At 45.7% G+C, this 18,921-nt stretch overlaps 1 protein-coding gene and 1 pseudogene across 1 annotated transcript in view; both read left to right on the top strand.

Annotated features, from left to right (window-relative positions):
* The window catches only part of NEURL1 (neuralized E3 ubiquitin protein ligase 1), an 80,479-nt gene that overhangs the window by 6,776 nt on the left and 54,782 nt on the right, over positions 1–18,921 (top strand). The gene's annotated exons all lie outside the window — the stretch shown is intronic.
* Positions 13,559–13,870, top strand: LOC131830009 (transmembrane protein 14A-like; annotated as a pseudogene).

The following is an 18,921-nucleotide window of genomic DNA, read 5'->3' as shown; positions in this document are numbered from 1 at the left end:
GAGTCGGACACAGGGCTTGATCCCATGACTGGGGAGATCATGACCTGAAACCAAGAGTCAGATGCTTGACCAACTGAGCCAGCCAGATGCCGCTGTGGCAGGTTCTTAAAATATGATGACGAAGTTTGCTGCATCAATTAACTCTTCCTTTCAAGAATGATTTCTCTGTAACATGCATGCTCTTTGATAGCATTTTAAGCACAAGAGAACATTTTTCAAAATGGGAGTTAATCCTCTTGAACCCTGCCGCTGCTTTATCCACTAAGTTTATGTAATATTCTAAATCCTTCGTTGCTCTTTCAACAATCTCTGCAGCATCTCAAGAAACTACTTTGTTTGTCCATAAGAAGTGGCTCCTCAGCTGTTAAAGTTTTATCACAAGATGGCGGCCATTCAGCCCCATCTTCAGGCTCCACTTCTAATTCTAGTTTTCTTGCTGTTTCCACCCCATCTGCACTTACGTTCTTCACTGAAGTCTTGAACTTCTCAGAGGCATCCATGACGGCTGGCATCAGCTTGTTCAAAACTCCTGTTAATGCTGACATTTTGATCTCTTTCCATGAATCACAAATGTTCTTAATGGCATCTAGAATGGTGAATCCTTTCCAGAAGGTTTTCTGTTGACTTTGCCCAGATCCATCAGAGGAATCACTATCCAAGGCAGTTACAGCCTTATGAAATGCATTTCTTAAATAATAAGACTTGAAAGTCAAGATGACTCTGATCTATGGGTTGCAGAGTGGAGGTAGTGTCAGTAGGCATGAAAACAACATGAATCTCACCGTCTGTCTCTGTCAGAGCTCTACAGTGATCAGGTGCATTGTCAACAAACAGTAATATTTTGAAAGAAATCTTTTTTTTCTGAGCTTGTTCTCAACAGTGGACCTAAAATATTCAGTAAACCATGTGGTAAACAGATGTGCTGTCATCCACGCTTTCTTGTTCCTTTTATAGAGCATGGGCAGAATAGACTTAGCATAACTCCTAAGAGCCCTAGGATTTTCAGAATGGTCAAAGAGCATTGGCTTCAGCTTGAAGTTTCCAGCTGCATTAGTCCCTAACAAGAGAGTCAGCCTGTCCTTTGGAGCTTTGAAACCCAGCACTGACTTCTCCTCTCTAGCTATGCAAGTCCTAGATGGCATCTTCTCTACTGGAAGACTATTTCATCTGCATGGAAAATCTGCTGTTGAGTGCAGCCACCTTCCAGAATGATCTTAGCTGGATCTTCTGGATGCCTCGCTGTGGCTTCTACAGCAGCCCCTGCCGCTTCCCCTTATACATTCATGCTGTGGTGATGGCTTCTTTCCTCAAGCCTCATGAACCCACCTCTGCTAGCTTCAGGCTTTTCTTCTCCAGCTTCCTCACCTACCTCAGCCTTCCCAGAGCTGAAGAGTTAGGGTCTTGCTCTGGCTGAGGCTTCGGCTTAAGAAGATGTTGTGGTTGGTTTGATCTTCTGTTCAGACCACCAAAGCTTTCTCCATATCCGCCATCGGACTGCTTCGCTCTCGTATCATCCATGTGTTCACTGGAGGAGCACTTGTAATTTCCTTCAGGACCTTTTCTTTTGCATTCACAGCTTGGCTAACTGCTTGGCATAAGAGTCCTCACTTTCTCTATCTCCCACCTTCCTCACCAAGCTTAATCACTGTTTGCTTTTGATTTAAAGTGAGAAGTGCAAGGCTCTTGTGCTTGAACACTTAGAGGCCAATGCAGGGTCACCAACTGGCCTAATTTCCCTATTGTTGTTGGTGGAACAGTCAGAACATGTACAACATTTACCAGTTAAGTTTGCTACCTCATAGGGGAATAGTTTGCGGCAACCCTGAATGATAACTGATCAATAGTTGATCACATAATAAATATAATAATAATGCAGAAGTTTGAGATATTGCAAGAATTAACCAAAATGTGACCCAGAGACACGAAGTGAGCAAATACTGTTGGAAAACTGTGCCAGTGGACTGGCTGGATTCAGGGTTGCCACAAATCTTCAATTTGCAGGAAAACAAAAACCAAAAAACAAAAAAACCCCCAAATCTCAGTATCTGTAAAGTGCAGTGAAGTAGAGTACCATAAAATGAGGTATGCCTGTAACCTCTTTATTTAGAACAGCTTTAGATTTACAGGATTATTGCAAAATAGTATGGAGAGTTTCCAGATACCCCATGTCCAGTTTCCCCATTATTAACATTTTAGTATGGAAAATTTGTGACAAATAATGAGCCAATATCCACACACTGTTATTAACTACTGTCTATACTTTATTCGGATTTCCTTCGTTTTCCCAGTGTTCTTTTTCTGTACCAGGATCCCATCCAGGATACCCCATTATATTTTCAGGGCCCATCTTATATATGTAGTTGTCATGTTTTCTTAGACTCCGCTTGGTTTTGACAGTTTCTTACGCTTTTTTTGTTTTTGGTGACCTTGACAATTTTGAGGATAACTGGTTAAGTGTCTTGTGGACTGCCCCTTTCCTGGGATTTCTCTGATGTTCTTCTTGTGATTAGATTGCTATAAAGGTTTTGGAGAGCGAGACCATAGAGGTGAAGTGCCATTTCCATCACATATCAACAGTAAATGCAATCAACATGATTTATTCCTGGTGATGTTGACCTTGATCACTTGGTTGAGGTAGTGCCTGTCTGATTTCTTCATTATGAAGTTAAAGTTATACTTTTCTCCCCCTTTCCATATTGCACTGTTGGGAAGAAAGTCCCCATGCACGGTCCTCACTTAAGGAATTGGAGTTACACTCCACTTCCCTGAGGCCCAAGCACTACTTCATTCTGTCAACTGTTTCTTTAGTCAGATCAGTTACATTTGGATAAGGGCGGTGAAAGAGAAAACTGTGGAGCTACGGGGGTGCACTTGACCTTGTTCTGGGGTCTGGGAAGGTTTCTCTAGGGAAGTGATCTGAGGATGAGTCGGGGTGGGCTTTATGTTCCCAGAGGGTTGCTCCTGGCCTATTGGGTGTGGAGCTATTCATTTGGCACCCCTGACCCCTGCCTGTTCAATGCCACTGGCCACCTTAAATGTCATTGTGACATTAAAAAAAAAAAAAAAAAAAGAAAAGAAAAGAAAAAGAAAAGAAAAAAAGCTCTCCCAAGGTTTTCTTTTTTCTTCTCATTCCTGTGTAGTTAACATACAGTGTTACATTAGTTTCAGGTGTACAATATAATGATTCGACAATTCTATAATTACTTGGTGCTCATCAAGATAAGTGTATCTTAATCCCCTTCACCCACCTCCCCTCTGGTAACCATCTGTTTGTTCTCTCAAGAGCGCCCATGTATAAAAAAAAAGAAAGAAAGAAAGAAAGATCTTCCATATTTTTAAAAGCTCTCCAAAGGAGGCGGTGCCAGCCCTAACTGAGAGCACGGAGCTGGGTGTGGAGAGCAGCAGCAGGGCCGGCTGTTCCCGGCAGGGGGCCTGGCATAAGCCCCCATGCTTGAGGGCAGAGTTTAGAGTTGGCTCCTGTTAACTGTGGAGAGGGTGGGGAGTGATCCCAGGCTGATGTCATCCTGACCCCCTGGGCCAAAGAACTTTCAGCAGAAAATCATTAAGAGACCACTGCCTTGTCTCTCTTCTGTGGTCACGGACGCTGCCTGTGCCAGGCTGGGGCAGCAGCAGGAGAGGGGATCTTTTCTGGGATGCAGGAAAGGGCAAGGGAGGTATGTCTGCTGGCTTAACTGTGTGGTCTTCTTTGCCTCCATTGCCCTGGAATGCCAGCCTGGTTGCTGGGGAGGCTGGGCAGGGGACAACACCGCCAGAGGAGGTGTGGTCTTATGAATAGGGCGGTGGCAGGTCCACATGCTCCTGGCTTTCACCTCCGTTTCCCCCCCAGTGGCTCGCCCTCTTTCCACCCGGCAGGCAGCCGCTGAAAGGCAGCTCTGCTCCAGGGGATGGGTCAGCCTAGAGTGTGTCTGTCCCAGGGAGGGTGTCCATCCAGGTGCCTCTGAGAGAGAGAGGGTGTCCATCCAGGTGCCACTTAGCCTCGATCAGTGTGAATAAAAACGCAGGGAGCCTCCGGGTGACCTACTTGGTGTATTGGTGCCCTCTTGGCGCCCGACATGGCGCTGGGTATGGAGAACGGAGACGTGAATACTGGGCTTTGGGTCTGCCCTTGAGGTGCTCACAGCCCAGCCTTATTTAGTTCAGACATGTGTGGGTGTTCCCTTGAGTGCTGCGTCCCACCCAAGCTTTGAGGTCTTAGAGCTGGGAGGAGAGTCAGGTGAGCAGGGCAGGGCTGGCTCTGGGCTCTTAACTCCATCTCTACCAGCTGGGAAACCATCCATAATTGATATTGCCTCTGCCTGTCACAGGTGGCTCCTGCAGAGTGGGCAGACTCAGGGTGCTGACATCTGCGGGGTGACGTGCGTGCACCTGGCTTCTGGCCCCCGAGCCAGGGGCCTTGAGACCTGATCTAGCCAGGCTTTCTCAGGTGGCTCCTGGCTCTCAGCGTTCACACACAAACCATGAAAGGTGGCCATAAATCAGCCTGGACAGGCCAAGGTTGCTCTGGTTTTCCCAGAGTGAGATCAAAGCCCCAGACCCTCGCCCTGGGGCTTGGTACTTATTAAATTATTAAACTGTCAAGGAAGGGGAGAGCAGGAGGGACTGGATGGATGGCCATATAGTAAAACAGAATGCGGAAGAATGGGCTGAGAAATGAAGCCGCAGGCGGTGCATCTCTCTCTTCTAGACAAAGATTTCAAGACAAGGATTCCCAAGGAATCCGCTGGTGGTTTTACTTTAAATTTTTTGAGGAAGCTCCATAGTGTTTTCCAGAATTGCTGTACAATTTGCATTCTCACCAACAGTGTACAAGAGGTCCCTTTTCTTCATGTCCTCATGTCCTTATCTGTCTTTTTGATAAGAAACATCCTAACAGGTGTGAGGTGGTATCCCCTTGTGGTTTTGATTTGCAATTCCCTGATGACTAGTGATGTTGAATACCTTTTCATGTACCTCTTGGCCATTTGTATGTCTTCTTTGGAAAAATGACTCTTCAGGTCCTTTGTCCATTTTTAAATTGAGTTACTGTTATTATTTCCTTGCTTTTGAGTTGAAGAGTTCAGTATGTATTTTGGAGGTTAACCCCTTATCAGACATATGGTTTGCAGTATTTCCTCCCAGTCCTTAGGTGGCCTTTTTATTTTGTTGATTGTTTCCTTTGTTGTGCAGAAACTTTTTTGTTTGATATAGTCTTACTTGTTTATTTATTTTTTTCTTTTATTGCCTGTGCTTTTGGGATCCTACCCAAAAAATCATTGTCAAGGCCAGTGTCAAGCTTTTTCCCATGTTTTCTTCCAGGAGTTTATAGTTTCAGGTCTTATGTTTAAGTCTTTAATCCATTTTAGGTTGATTTTTGTATATGATGTAAGGTAAAGGCCTTTTAATTATTTTAAGTGAGTTTAATTATTTTGTTTGTTGATACTCAGTTTTCCCAACACCATTTATCCTTTCCCCATTGTGTATTCTTGGCATCTTTGTTGAAAATTAGTTAACTGTATATGCATAGGTTTATTTCTGCATTATTTTATTCTATTAATCTATATATCTGCCAGTTGGCACTTATGCCAATACCATACTATTTTGATTACAATAGTTTTGTATTATAGCTTGAAATCAGGAAGTGCTTTGCCTCCATCTTTGTTCTTCTGACTCACAATTTAGCTATTCAGCATCTTTTGTGGTTCTTTTTTTTTTTTTTTTTAAGATTTTATGATTTTATTTATTTGACAGACAGAGGTCACAAGTATGTGGAGAGGCAGGCAGAGAGAGAGGAGGAAGCAGGTTCCCTGCTGAGTAGAGCACCTGATGTAGGGCTCAATCCCAGGACCCTTAGATCATGACCTGAGCCGAAGGCAGAGGCTTAACCCACTGAGCCACCGGGTGCCCCTCTTTTGTGGTTCTATACAAATTTTGAGATTGTAACTTTCCATTTTTATAAAATATGCCGTTGGAATTTTGATAGGGATTACCTTCAATCTGTAGATTTCTTTGTGCGTTATGGACATTTTAACAATATTAATTATTTCAATTCATGAAAATGGTATATCTTTGTGCTTATTTGTATCTTCTTCAATTTCTTTCATCAATGTTTTATATTTTTCAGTATATAGATTTTTCATCTCCCTGGTTAAATTTATCCCTGAGTATTTTATTATTTTTGATGTTATTGTAAATAGATTTGTTTTCTTCTTTTTTGGATAGTTTGTTGTTAGTGTATAGAAACACAATGGACTTTTGTATGCTGGTGTCATCTCCTGCAACTTTACTGAATTTATCAATCTAACAGTTTTTTGGTAGAGTCTTGAGATTTTTCAATACATAAGATAATGTTATCTGCAAATAGAGACCGTTCTACTTCTTCCTTTCTGATTTGGATGCCTTTTATTTATTTATTTTTTTTCTTGTCTAAGTGCCCTGGCTAGGACTTCCCGCACTGTTTAACATTTTAAAGTAGGCTCCACTCCCAGCATGGAATCCAACTTGCAGCTTGAACTCACCAACCTGAGATCAAGACCTGAGCTGAGATCAAGAGTCAGATGCTCAACTCACTGAGCCACCCAGGTGTCCTTCTGGCACTGTTTAAATACAAGTGGCAGGAGTGGGTCCCTTTGTCTTGTTCTTGATCTTAAAGAAAAAACTTTCAGCTTTTCACCATTGAGTAGGAGATTAGCTGTGAACTTGTCATGTATGGCCTTTATTATGTTGAGACATTTCATATATACTTAATTTGTTGAGTGTGACCGAAAGATGTTAATTTTGTAAAATGCTCTTTATGCGTCTGTTGAGATATCATGTGATATTTTATCTTTATTATATACATATTTGTTAATATGGTATATTATATTTATTAATTTACATATGTTGTACCATGCTTGCATCCTAGGGATAAATCCCACTTGATCATGGTGTAAGATCAAACATCAGTGTGCCAATATTTTGTTGAAGATTTTTGCATCTATGTTCGTTGGGATATTGGCCTGTAGTTTTCTTTTCTTGTAACATTCTTTTTTTTTTTTTTTTTTTTTTTTAAAGAATTTATTTATTTATTTGACAGAGAGAGATCACAAGTAGGCAGAGAGGCAGGCAGAGAGAGAGAGGAGGAAGCAGGCTCCCCGCTGAGCAGAGAGTCTGATGCGGGACTCGATCCCAGGACCCTGGGATCATGACCTGAGCCGAAGGCAGTGGCTTAACCCACTGAGCCACCCAGGCGCCCCTTCTTGTAACATTCTTTTCTGATCTTGGTATTAGGGTAAAGCTGGCCTCATAAAATGACTTTGGAATGGTTCTTTTCTCCTCTTTTTATTTTTTTTTTTTGAGAGAGTTTGAGAAGGATTGATGTTAATTTTTGTGTAAATGTTTGATAGAATTCACCAGTGGAGCCGTGTGGTCCTGGACTTTTCTTTGTTGGGAGATTTAAGAATACGTTACCCAGCAAAGCTATCCTTTGGAATTGAATGAGAGATGCAGACATACCCAGACAAAAAAAAGCTGTAGTAGTTCATAGCCGCTAAACTTGCCTTATAAGAAATGCTAAAAGAGTTCTTCAGCTTGAAAAGAAAGAACACTAACTAGTAACATAAAAACATATGAAAGTATAAAATTCCCTGGTAAGTATAAAATTCCCAAATGTATGCCAGATTCAGGATATTCCAATATCCTAGTTGTGGTATATAAATTACTTACAGCTCTAGTATAAAGGGTAAAGGACAAAAGAATTTTAAAAAGCTATAATTGCAATAATTGGCTACTGGATATACAATATAAAAAGATGTAAATTGTGACATCAAAAACATAAAATGGGGTGCCTGGGTGGCTCAGTTCTTAAGTGTCTGCCTTCAGCTTGGGTCATGATCCCCGGATCCTGGGATTGAGCCCCACTTTGGGCTCCCTGCTCAGCAGGGAGACTGCTTCTCCATCTCCCATTCCCCCTGTTTGTGTTCCCTCTCTCACTGTGTCTGTCTCTGTCAAATAAATAAATAAAATCTTTTAAAAAAAAAAGTGTAAAATGGTTGGGAAGCAGTAAAAGTGTTGAGCTTTTTGTATGTGAACAAAGTTGAGTTGCTATCAGCTTAACATCGACTGTGATAAGATGTTGGCTTTTTGTTTTGTTTTTGAGAGAGAGAGTGTGTGTGGGTGCATGAGAGCAGGGAGGGGCAGAGGGAGAAAGAGAGAATCCCAGTCTCCATGCTGAGGCTCCACTTGGGGTTCCATCTCACGACTCTGAGATCATGATCTGAGCCGAAATCAAGAGTCAGCCCGAGCCACCCAGGTGCCCCAGACTGTGATAAGATGTTTTATGTAAACCCCATGGTAGCTACAAACCAAAAACCCATCGTAGGTATAAAAAAAGATAAAGAGAAAAGAATGAAAGCATACCACTATAGAAAATCATCAGATCACAAAGAAAGACAGGCAGAAAGGAGCAAAGGTTCTATAAAATACCCAGAAAACAATGGTCAAAGGTGGCAAGAGTAAATCCTTCTCTATGAATAATTACTTTAAGTATAAATAGTTTAAATTCTCCAGTTAAAAGACATGGAGTGGTTGGCTAGATAGAAAAACAAGACCCAATGAACTACCCAACTATAAGAGACTCACTTAGCTTCAAGGTTATCTCTTAAAGGGATGGAAAAAGATATTCCGGGCAAATGGAAACCAAAGAAAGCAGGGTACTTCTACTTACAGGATAAAAAATAGACTAAGTAAAAGAAAGAGAAAAGGTCATTATATAATGATAAAGGGATCGACTCATCAAGAGGAAATAACTATAGTAAATATATACACACCTAACATCAGAGCACATAAGTATGTAAAGCAAATATTAACAGATCTGGAAGGGGAAATAGTAATACCATAATAAGAGGGGACTTTAGTTCTCCCCTTTTAACAATAGATAGATTATCCAGACAGAAAATTAACAAGAGGGCTCCTGGGTGGCTCAATGGGTTAAACCTCTGTCTTCGGCTCAGTTCATGATCTCAGGGTCCTGGGATTGAGCCCCTTACTGAGCTCTCTGCTCAGTGGGAAGCCTGCTTTCCTTCTTCTCTCTGCCTGTCTCTCTGCCTGCTTGTGATCTCTCTGTCAAATAAATAAGTAAATCTTAAAAACAAAAGAATCTCAATAAGAAAACAATGGACTGGAACTACACTTTAGACCAAATAGACCTAACAGACACATACAGAACATTCCATCAAACAGCGGCAAAATGCACATTCTTCTAAAGTGCACACAGAAAACTTTTTAGGATAGATCATATGCTATCCACAAAATAAGTCTTAACATATTGAAGAAGTATCTTTTCTAACCACAATTGTGTGAAACTAGAAATCAATTAGAAGAGGAAAGTTGGAAAGTTTACAAATTCTTGTAGACTGAACAACATAGTCCTGAATAACCAGTTGGTTAAAGAATAAATCCAAAAGGAAATTAAAAAAAAATCTTGAGACAAACAAAAATGGAAATACAACACACCAAAACTTACAGGATGCAAGAAAAGTAGTTCTGCGAGGGAAGATTATAACAATAAATATTTATTAAGAACAAAGAAAGATCCAAAAAGCCTAATTTAACACTTCAAGGAACTAGCAAAAGAATGAACTAAAGCCAAAGTTAGTAGAAGGAAGGAAATAACAAAGATCAGAGTAGAAATAATGAAAGAAATGAAATAAAGACTAGAATGATAACAGAAAGACCAACAAAAGTAAAACTTGTTTTTTTTGAAAAGACATAAAATTTACAAACTTTTCGCTAGATAAAGTAAAAAGAGAGAAGACTCAAATAAATGCAAAGGATCATAAGAGACTACTGTGAACAATGATATGCCAACAAGTTGGACAACCTAGAAGAAATGGATAAATTCATAGAAATATACAACCTACCAAAATTGAATCATGAAGAAGTAGAAAATTTCAGCACCCCAGTGTTTATAGCAGCAATGTCCATAGTAGCCAAACTACGGAAAGAGCCCAGATGTTCATCGACAGATAAATGGATAAAAAAAAGTTGTGGTATATATGTACAATGGAATATTACTCAGCCATCAAAAATTTGAAATCTTGCCATTTGCAGTGACATGGATAGAACTAGAAGGTATTATGCAAAGCAAAATAAGTCCATCAGAGAAGAAATTATCATATGATCTCACTTATATGTGGAATTTAAGAAACAAAACAGAGGATCGTAGGGGAAAGAAGGAAAAAAAAAATAAAATAAGACAAAATCAGAGAGGGAAACAAACCACAAGAGACTCTTAAACATAGGAAACACACTGAGGGTTGCTGGAGGGGTGGGGTGGGGGATAGGGTAACCGGGTAATGGACATTAAGGAGGGCATGTGATATAATGAGCATTGGATATTATATAAGACTAAAGAATCAGTGAACTCTGTCTCTGAAACTAATAGTACACTATATGTTAAATAATTGAATTTAAATTAAAAAAATAAAAATGAAAAAAATTCTGAACAGACCAATAATGAGTGAGGAAATCTCTTTCCAGGGCAGAGACAGCCTAGCTAGGCCTGAGAGGTGCAGAGGGGTTTTCCATCTCCTGGGCTGGGCTGGCAGATCCTCTGGGGTTGAGGAAACCAACTAGCCACTCAGCCCTTGGTATGGAGCCCAGAGCACAGAGGAAGTGGTGGGATGAGGCTGTGAGTGACCAGATTGCCACTCACATGGAAGTTTCTGCATCAGGGTGCTGCGCTCCTAGAAACTGAGGCTCTGGTTACATAAGATTCTTCTGGTTCCTTCACTGTAAAATCTGAAGGAAACTGTTTTAGAGAGTTTGGGTCTCCTTGTCTGGTCCCCAAGTTGAGGGTGTGTTCAAGAAACAAAATACAACAAGAACCTAGATCAGTTGTTGAGAAGAAAGTTTCCCAAGATTCAGGGCTTGCTCTGAAAGTGGGGGTTTACTGTCTAGTGCTAAGTTTCAGATCCTAGGGCATAAGGTTCTATTTTGGGGTAAAGTTGCCATTTCTGTAGACAGATTCTGCCTTGGTATTGAGGTGCCTGTTTTGGGGGTCTGATTTCCATGGTGGGGTGAGAGTTCCATTCCTGGAGGGAGTTTTCACCTCAGGGTCCTGGATTCTTGATTGTAGTTGAGCTTTGAGTCTTGGGGCCAAGACTTTGGTTCTCCATATTCTAGGAGCGCCATATTCTAGGATTGGGTTGAGGTTCTCTTCTTGGGCTTGGGGTTTGATTATCAGGCTGGAGGTCTTGTGCTCCAGGAGGAAGAGAAGAGCTAGAACCCCCTTTCACTTCTGGGGAAGACTTTCTGGGACCAGCAGCAGAGGAATGGGCCAGTAGACTCAGGAGCTAGTGGTCAGGAGGCCTGGGCTCTAGTCCTTGCCTGGGTGTGAGACGGAAGAGACATCACTTGTAAGCTTTAGGTCTCTGCTGGAAGCATGGCCGGGCAGTGGTGTTGACTCACAAAGCACCATCCAAGCTCTTTTGATCCTCCCAAAGTGACACTAATGGTGGGTCCGTAGGCACTAGTGGCCATTGCTCGGTGAGTCAAATCCGTGATGACAGTGCTCAAGTTGCCCTGGGCACTGTCAGCTTGGTCCAATTAGTGCCAATCGAATCTTAACTTGTGCTGAGGGGCCCTGGGGAGAGGGAGCACACTGAGTGGGATATGTTAAATCTGGGGCCCTGGGGCCTGGTGTGTGGCTCTGGCGGGTGGGAGCAGGGCAGGGTTGGGCCCACAGCTTCCCTCCTAGTGGGCCAGTTCTCACTTAGCCTAGGCAGTAGGTACAGACAGACCAGACACCATGATCTGAAGGAGCTTGGCTCTCTCCCTTGTGGTCTGCAGAGTAGAGGGACAGGGAGGCAGTGGGGATGGCTGTGTCTTCTGCCCCCAGCTGGGCTGGTGCACGCAGCTGAGAAACATCCGCTTCTATATTGGGCCACCGCCCTAACTCCCTTCCCTCATTTCCTTCTCCTGTTACTCCACTGGGGATGCTCTCAGAGAGCCAAAGTTGTTGGGAGAAATTATGTTTGTCTGGGTCTTTCAGCTTCGTGAGGCCCCCCCTGTCTCTTCCCTCCTGGATCTTGCTCCAGATCTCCTAGGGATTGCTGGGACAGGTGGTCTTGGCCCTATTTCCTGGAGAAGCAGACTGAGGTCTAGTTGGGTGGACATTTCCAGGGTACTCTCAATGATGGCTGTACCCGCTTGCCCAGGGGGCTGTGAACAAGGGAGCGTGCCTCGTGGCCTCCTAGCCCTCTGACAGCCCTCTCTGGCAGGTGCATCTTCCTGCCTGCCCCAGGGGTCCCCCTCTGTTCTACCCAAGTCGGGGAGAGCCGTGAGTAATGCAGAGCCAGGGTGAGGCCATACAGGGAGTTCCCAGGTCAGGGGCACTTTCTCTAGTGTTTGAGAAGAAGTTCTCCTTTAGGACAAAGCCCCTTCCCTAGGACCCAGGAGACTCAGGCATCTCAGGAGACTGGTGAATTTCCTCCCCCACCAGGTATGTCTGGGGATGGAGGGGGTGCTCTGTCTGGGTCTGCAGGGACTCTCCGAACCCCACTATGTGGGCCTGGCCGAGGTACTTTGGAGGTTGAGAGTCCTGGGGATCCTCCTGGGCATAGGAAACTCAACCCGGACATTGGACTCTGGTGTGGTCCAGCAGACCTCTGGAGTTCCCCATGGGCATGGCAGGGGAGCCCAGGGTGAGGAGGGAAGAGGAACGACAGGCAAGGGAGGGGCGCTGTGGTTGAGGGATGGACTCGGGAGTCAGATTTTGTCTTTGCTCCCTGTGCTACCTGGGGCCAGAGGCTTAACTTCTGCATACCCTCATCCTTTATCGGAGAGAATGCTTGATGAGTCATGAATGCATGATAAATACCAGTTACTGTGCTCATCATTAGGCTCAACCAGCAGGTCCCAGCTTAGACATCACTTCCACCAGGAAGCCTTCCCTGATCCCTGTCCCATCCCCACGTGTGTTAGATGGCTTCTGTGTCCTCCTCACTGCCAGCCCTGTGCCCCACTCGCGGCATGGATCTGACCAGCTTCCACGGCCTGTTCAGCTGTCAGTGTCCCGTGTGGCCTGTGCACTCCCCACTGCGTTGCTGCCCCAGGGCCTGGCTTACACAGTAGGTGCTCAACAAATATTTTGAAATGAATGCAAGTCATACTTTTCTTTTCATATCCCCTCAGTGCTGCAAAAGCTCTCTTTCTTTCCCTGGTTGAAAGGACATTTGCTGTATACCAGGCTCTGGGGCCAAGGCCAGAGAAGGGAATAGTGATGTGGGGATTCTTGGTTCACTCATTCATTCCCTGATGGCACAGATGTTCTCGGGGTGCTGGGCCTCATGCCAGCCTCTGGGGATGAATGTGGCTCCATCCTTACAGCACTCGTGTTGCTGATCCTTGGTGTTGACAAAGGTCAGAGGAGAGGAGGGTGGTCAGCTAGGCTGAGTAGAGTCAGGGAAGGCTTCCTGGAGGAGAGATTGGCTTTGAAGAATGATGGGAGGCGGAATCGGGAGGCGCTGGCAGAGGGGATCACTTCTGGACACCAGCAGTAGAATCGCAACCTTGCCTGCCAATGGACCTGATCGGTTTTGGTTATGCGGCCCTTGTGACGTTTGGTAGCATCTTGGGATATAAGCGGAGACGTGGTATTCCATCTTTGATCGCTGGTCTTTTTGTTGGATTTTTGGCTGGCTAGGGAGCCTACCATGTCTCCAGTGACAAGTGAGATGTCAAGCTGTCACTGTTTACAGCTTTCTTCCTGGCCACCATAATGGGTGTGAGGTATAAGAGATCTAAGAAGATTGTGCCAGCTGGGCTGGTTGCAGGTTTAAGCCTCATGATGATTCCGAGACTTATTGCTGCTCTGAGAATCCAGAGGAACTGACGACTAAATTCACGTGATTCTCCTGTAACGGGCAGAGCACACACTTTGGATTTAAAAGATAAACTTCCACCTGGAATCTTACATGTCTTATTTTATGTTGCAAACAACAGAAACGCTCCAAAGTAAACACCAGTTTGAGGGATTTTTTTTTTTTAAACCCCAAATTCTACTGTTTTCTACTTGTCAGATAATGGTCTCATTAAAGATATTTAATAAATCATTATACACCCCCCAAAAAAGAATGACAGGAAAGTTTGGGTAGATAATGGATAGGCCTTCACTTGGCGGTGCACAGAGAGCAGATAAGATGGGGCTGCCTGTGTTTGGAAATAAGGCAAAGCTGACCAATGACATTGTGGCCTGAGGGTGTTGCTGAAGATGGGTTCACAAGCTGTGGGTAACACTGATCCTCACTCTGCCATCCATAGATGGGTGACTCTGGGCAGGTCACGGCATGCCCCAAGTGCTGGTGTATTCACCTCTAGGATGGCAAGCTGGCCTCTCGCTGTGGTCAGATGACTGTGGCAAACCCCTCTGTGCAAGGAGATGGCCCAGGTAGTAGAGGGGTGGAGGGCAGGCCTTTGGAGGGGGGGAGGCTAGGAAGCAGGTATGGGGGTGGGGGTACGTGGGAAAACAGGAAAGCAGTCCTGCTTCAGGCTTCTGTTTTGTAAATAATTAAATTCTTATCTGGGGTTTGTGGTGCCCACACCGCAGGAGGCAGGTGGGGCACCTGGGAACAAGGTGCCTTATTGTCTAGGAAGTGGTGGAGGCCCTTCCCTCCCCTCTAGCATCCCTCCCAGCCCCCTGGTTATGGCAGATGGGCTGGGAGTAGGTACTCTTCTAGGGTCTTCTGACCTTGTCACTCCTTCCCTGCATTTCTCTTTCTCCCTGTCTCCACCTTGGCATTGTCTGGTTCTCTTTCACGGTCTCACCTCTCAAAGCACCACTTGCCCCCTGTACCCCCAGGTCCCAGGCCCCTTGGCACTATTACTCTGTACTGACCCCCAGTGGCCTTTCCCAAACACCCCCACCTCCTGGAGTCCAGCACTACCCCCCAGGTCTGGTCGGGGGGGCCTCAGGGGAGCACTGACCTCTCCCTCGCCCCGTGCTCCAGAGACAAACAGTCGTTTTTTTTTTTTTTTTGTTTTGTTTTTTTTCATTTTTAGTGCTTAATACTGAGAATGTGAAGGTCTGTTTAGTCTTGTCCAGCTAACATAAACCAGCCGGAACTGGGCCATGGCGGGGTCTTTGCTGTAAGTTCCCTTATTTGGAATGAAATTCATTGTTTTTCAGTGGGAGGCAGTGGAGGTTTTGGGGAGGCCCCTCTGGGCCCCCTCTTCATGATGCGGCCTGCAGGGCCCCTCCAAAGGTCACCGCGGTGTCTGTAACATAAAGCCTGTACCTAGGACACCAGTTACCCCCAGTACCTCAGGGACGGAGGGGGGGCCTGGGATCATGTTGTCCAGCACTGACCTTTTCCAGGAGGGAAACTGAGGCTCAGAGAGGAGAAGGGACCTGCCCAGAGTCCCAGGGCAAGTTAGGAGCAGATGGAGGTCTAGACGGCTCCTGATTCTCTGGCTCTCAGATCTCTGTGCTGTGCCAGGGTGCCTCTGGCCTAGGAGCTTTGCGGGGGAGGTGGGGGTGAAGGGTAGAGGGGGGCGTTGATGAATCTGGCTGGAAGTGGCCTTTCAGCTGGGAATCATCCAAGGCTTCTGGCCTAGTGACTAAACAGAGGCCTGGGGCAGTGAGCTGGGGGCCCGGGATATGAGAGCCGAGCCGAGGAAAGGCAAGAAAGCTAGAGGGAGTGCAAGGGAAGGGGTGGTGGCTGAGGGTCCAGGAGAACTGGTTCTAGTCCTGACTGATGCTTTGCTGTGACTTCAGGCTCTTGGATTCCTTCTTTGACCTTGGTCTTCCCTACTTGTCCTAGAGACTCAGCCTATTTTGTGCCTCCCCCAGGGTGTGCCTTGGATGAACCAAGGCCGAACCAAGGCCAGGGGTGATGGGCTATATGAACCTGCTCACACGGCAGCTTATTATCCCTCTCTGGGCCCAGGTTTCCCTTCCTTGCAAAGGGGTGTGTGGCCCCTTCATGAGTCTTCTGCAAGATCATGAGGTTTCGGTCTTGACTGATGCTTTCTTTCTTTCTTTTTAAAGACTTTATTTATTTATTTGGCAGACAGAGATCACAAGTAGGCAGAGAGGCAGGCAGAGGGAGAGGGAGAAGCAGGCTACCCGCTGAGTAGAGAGCCCAATGTGGGGCTTGATCCCAGGACCCTGGGATCATGACCTGAACCGAAGGCAGAGGCTTTAACCCACTGAGCCACCCAGGCGCCCCTTGGCTACTCATGAAGGGTACAGGCTTCAAAACCTGCGGTTCTACAGGGAGCAGTGGGGGTCTTTGCAAGGAGGATGTGAACTCATATACTCAAAATGTCTCCCCATGCCCAAAAAATAGAGTGGGGGGGTGGGGCAGGAAGCAGGCCAGCATGGTGACTGCTGCCTTTGAGCCACATAGCTTACCCTGGCCCGCCTTGGGGCTCCCTGTGGCCCCGCTTCATTTGCTCTATCCTGGGCCCCTACTGGAAAAACAGCAAGTGCATGTTTAGATATTCTTTCTAGCGGGAGTTCCCCATTTAACATCCTTGTAGAAAGAGCTTCTCATTTATTCACTGATTCTTTTCACAGAGATCACACAGCTGGGACGTAGGAAGCTGTAACTGACCAGTGTAGGAATCCCTGGGTCTGAAAAAGGAAAGATGTTAGAAAGCGCAGGCCTGAGAAATCGCAGCTAGAAGGCCCTGGTGCTGGGGAAATCAGGGCAGGAGACACGGTGCTGTTTACTACCAACATTCCATTCACAGCTCTTTTAGCAGTAATACTAGTACTAGTATCCAAGGCTGCGTATCAAGGTATGTTAAACGTCTGCTTCTAGATGGTTGTTGAGGCGCTAGTTTACAAAAGATCATCTCCTTGCCGAGAGGCATCCACACCCTCACAAAACATTAAACTCAGCATTAAAGTGAATGGAGATAACGTAAAGACATACACACTGCTCCTGGGCATCTCTGGGCAGTGGGAAGCCATTGAAGGTTTTAGATTTGCTTTTTAGGTAGATCAATCTAGCTGCCTTGTGGATGATGGATTTAAGAGGGACAAGATGGGGGCAGGGAGGGGCACCTGGTGGCTCAGTGGGTTAAAAGGATGCCTTCGGCTCAGGTCATGATCTCAGTGTCCTGGGATCCAGTCCCGCATCGGGCTCTCTGCTCAGCGGGGAGCCTGCTTCCTCCTCTCTGCCTGCCTCTCTGCCTACTTGTGATCTCTCTCTGTCAAATAAATAAAAATTAAAAAAAAAAAAAGATGGGGGCAGGGAGACTAGTTATGGTGGGAGCACAGCTGTCTCGGGGAAGGATGCCTAAGCCTGAAATACAGTTTTGGCGAAAGAGAGGAATTTGAGACACATTGAGCGGGGTGCTTGGCAGCACTGGTAAACAGATGGTGGGGGTTGTAAGGGAGAAGGAAGAACCCAAGATGGTGCCCAAGTTTTCAGGTGGCTGGGAAGATGGTAATTCCATTGAGACCCCGGGCCGGAGAGGAGGATCGGAGGGGAGGCTGGTGGGTTGAGTTTTGGGATGCCAGAGGAGGGCTGAGGCATTCTGGGAGAGATTTTTGGGTCAGTGGCTCCATGTGTGAGCTCAGAGTTCAAGGGGGAAGTCATGGCTGCAACCTGTTGTCAGCAATGGGTGCCGCTTAAACCTTGAAGGTGAATGATGGATTCCAGGGTGGACAGAACAAAACTGAAGAAGTGGGGCGAGGAGTAAGAAAAAAAACCAAGGAAAGACAACGGGCCAGAAAGGATGATGGAGGCCATGGGGCTAGAGTTTAGAGATCGTGATATGGCATAAGAAGTGGTTCTCAGACCTTAATGACCCATCAGATTTCCTGCAGATTGTAAAAATGCAGGTTGCTGGAGCCTAACCCCGGATAATCTGGCAGTCTAGGCGTGGGCTTCTGGGATCTGCTTTTTTAAATAAGAGTCTCAGGTGATACTGATGTGAGAGTTCTATGGACCACCCACTGTGAAACACTTCCCTGGGAGTCGGGTCAGATCTGGGCTCAAATCTTGGTTCTTGGGTCTTGACCTTGGTCAAGTGTTTTGATCTTCCAAACCTTTGGCTTCTTCATTGGTAAGCAGGCATTCTAGTGCCCACTTCACAAGGTCACTGTGTGGATTAATTGGGGTGGCTCAGGACCTGGCCTTAGTAAAATGTCAGTAAACAGCAGCCACTTCTTGTTCATAATTGGGAGTTTGACGATAGTGAGCGACGGGACAGGGTTCAACCTGGTGGGAGTCCTCCCCCGCCTAGCGTCCAGCTGGCCCCAGATTCCATCTCCAAGTTGTCTTGTCTTAGCTGATAGGACTGGTGGGGGGCTCCTGGCTCATCTAATCTCATGAATCAAATCAGAAGTCAGCTTACCACTTGGCAGTGAGAAATTTACTGTCAGATGGACCAGACAGCGTGTCAACTGCTTGCCATTTTCTCCCGCTGCAGGACGCTCCTTGAGTGTCGGGTGAACCTGGCATCTGGCTGGGGAGCTGAGGCCACGATCTGAGGATTTAATGCCCTTGGGCCCTGAACTCCACCCAGACCACTTCACCCACAGGGAGATGCCTGCTGAGTGGACCCAGCACCAGGCCAGCCCTGGCTGTGCTCCTGTGGACCCCACTACAGTTTGCTTCAGGGACACCCCCTTTTCCCTGATTCCTTGGCATCCAGTGAACACCTCTTTGCTTTAGGTTTATTAATACCTCCGGTCAGGCCTCTTTAACTGGGGCTGTTTCATCTCTCAAGGGTAACTTTGCATGCTTTGATTCATGACCAGATCAGTTGATTTCAATCAGTTGATTTCATAGACTGAAAATCGGGCAAAGCTTATTATGAAGTGCACTGGGGAGGCACCTCATGGTGGCCCTCTTCCCACTGCATACAGGCTTTCAGGAAGGAGGGCTTGTGGTAAGTCCGTGATGGCACCTCTGTACACAGGATGACTTT

This window comes from Mustela lutreola, chromosome 4, assembly GCF_030435805.1.
Source record: "Mustela lutreola isolate mMusLut2 chromosome 4, mMusLut2.pri, whole genome shotgun sequence".
Lineage (NCBI taxonomy): Eukaryota > Metazoa > Chordata > Mammalia > Carnivora > Mustelidae > Mustela > Mustela lutreola.
Note: the sequence above shows the minus strand (reverse complement) of the source record. Positions and strands in the feature narration are given on the sequence as shown.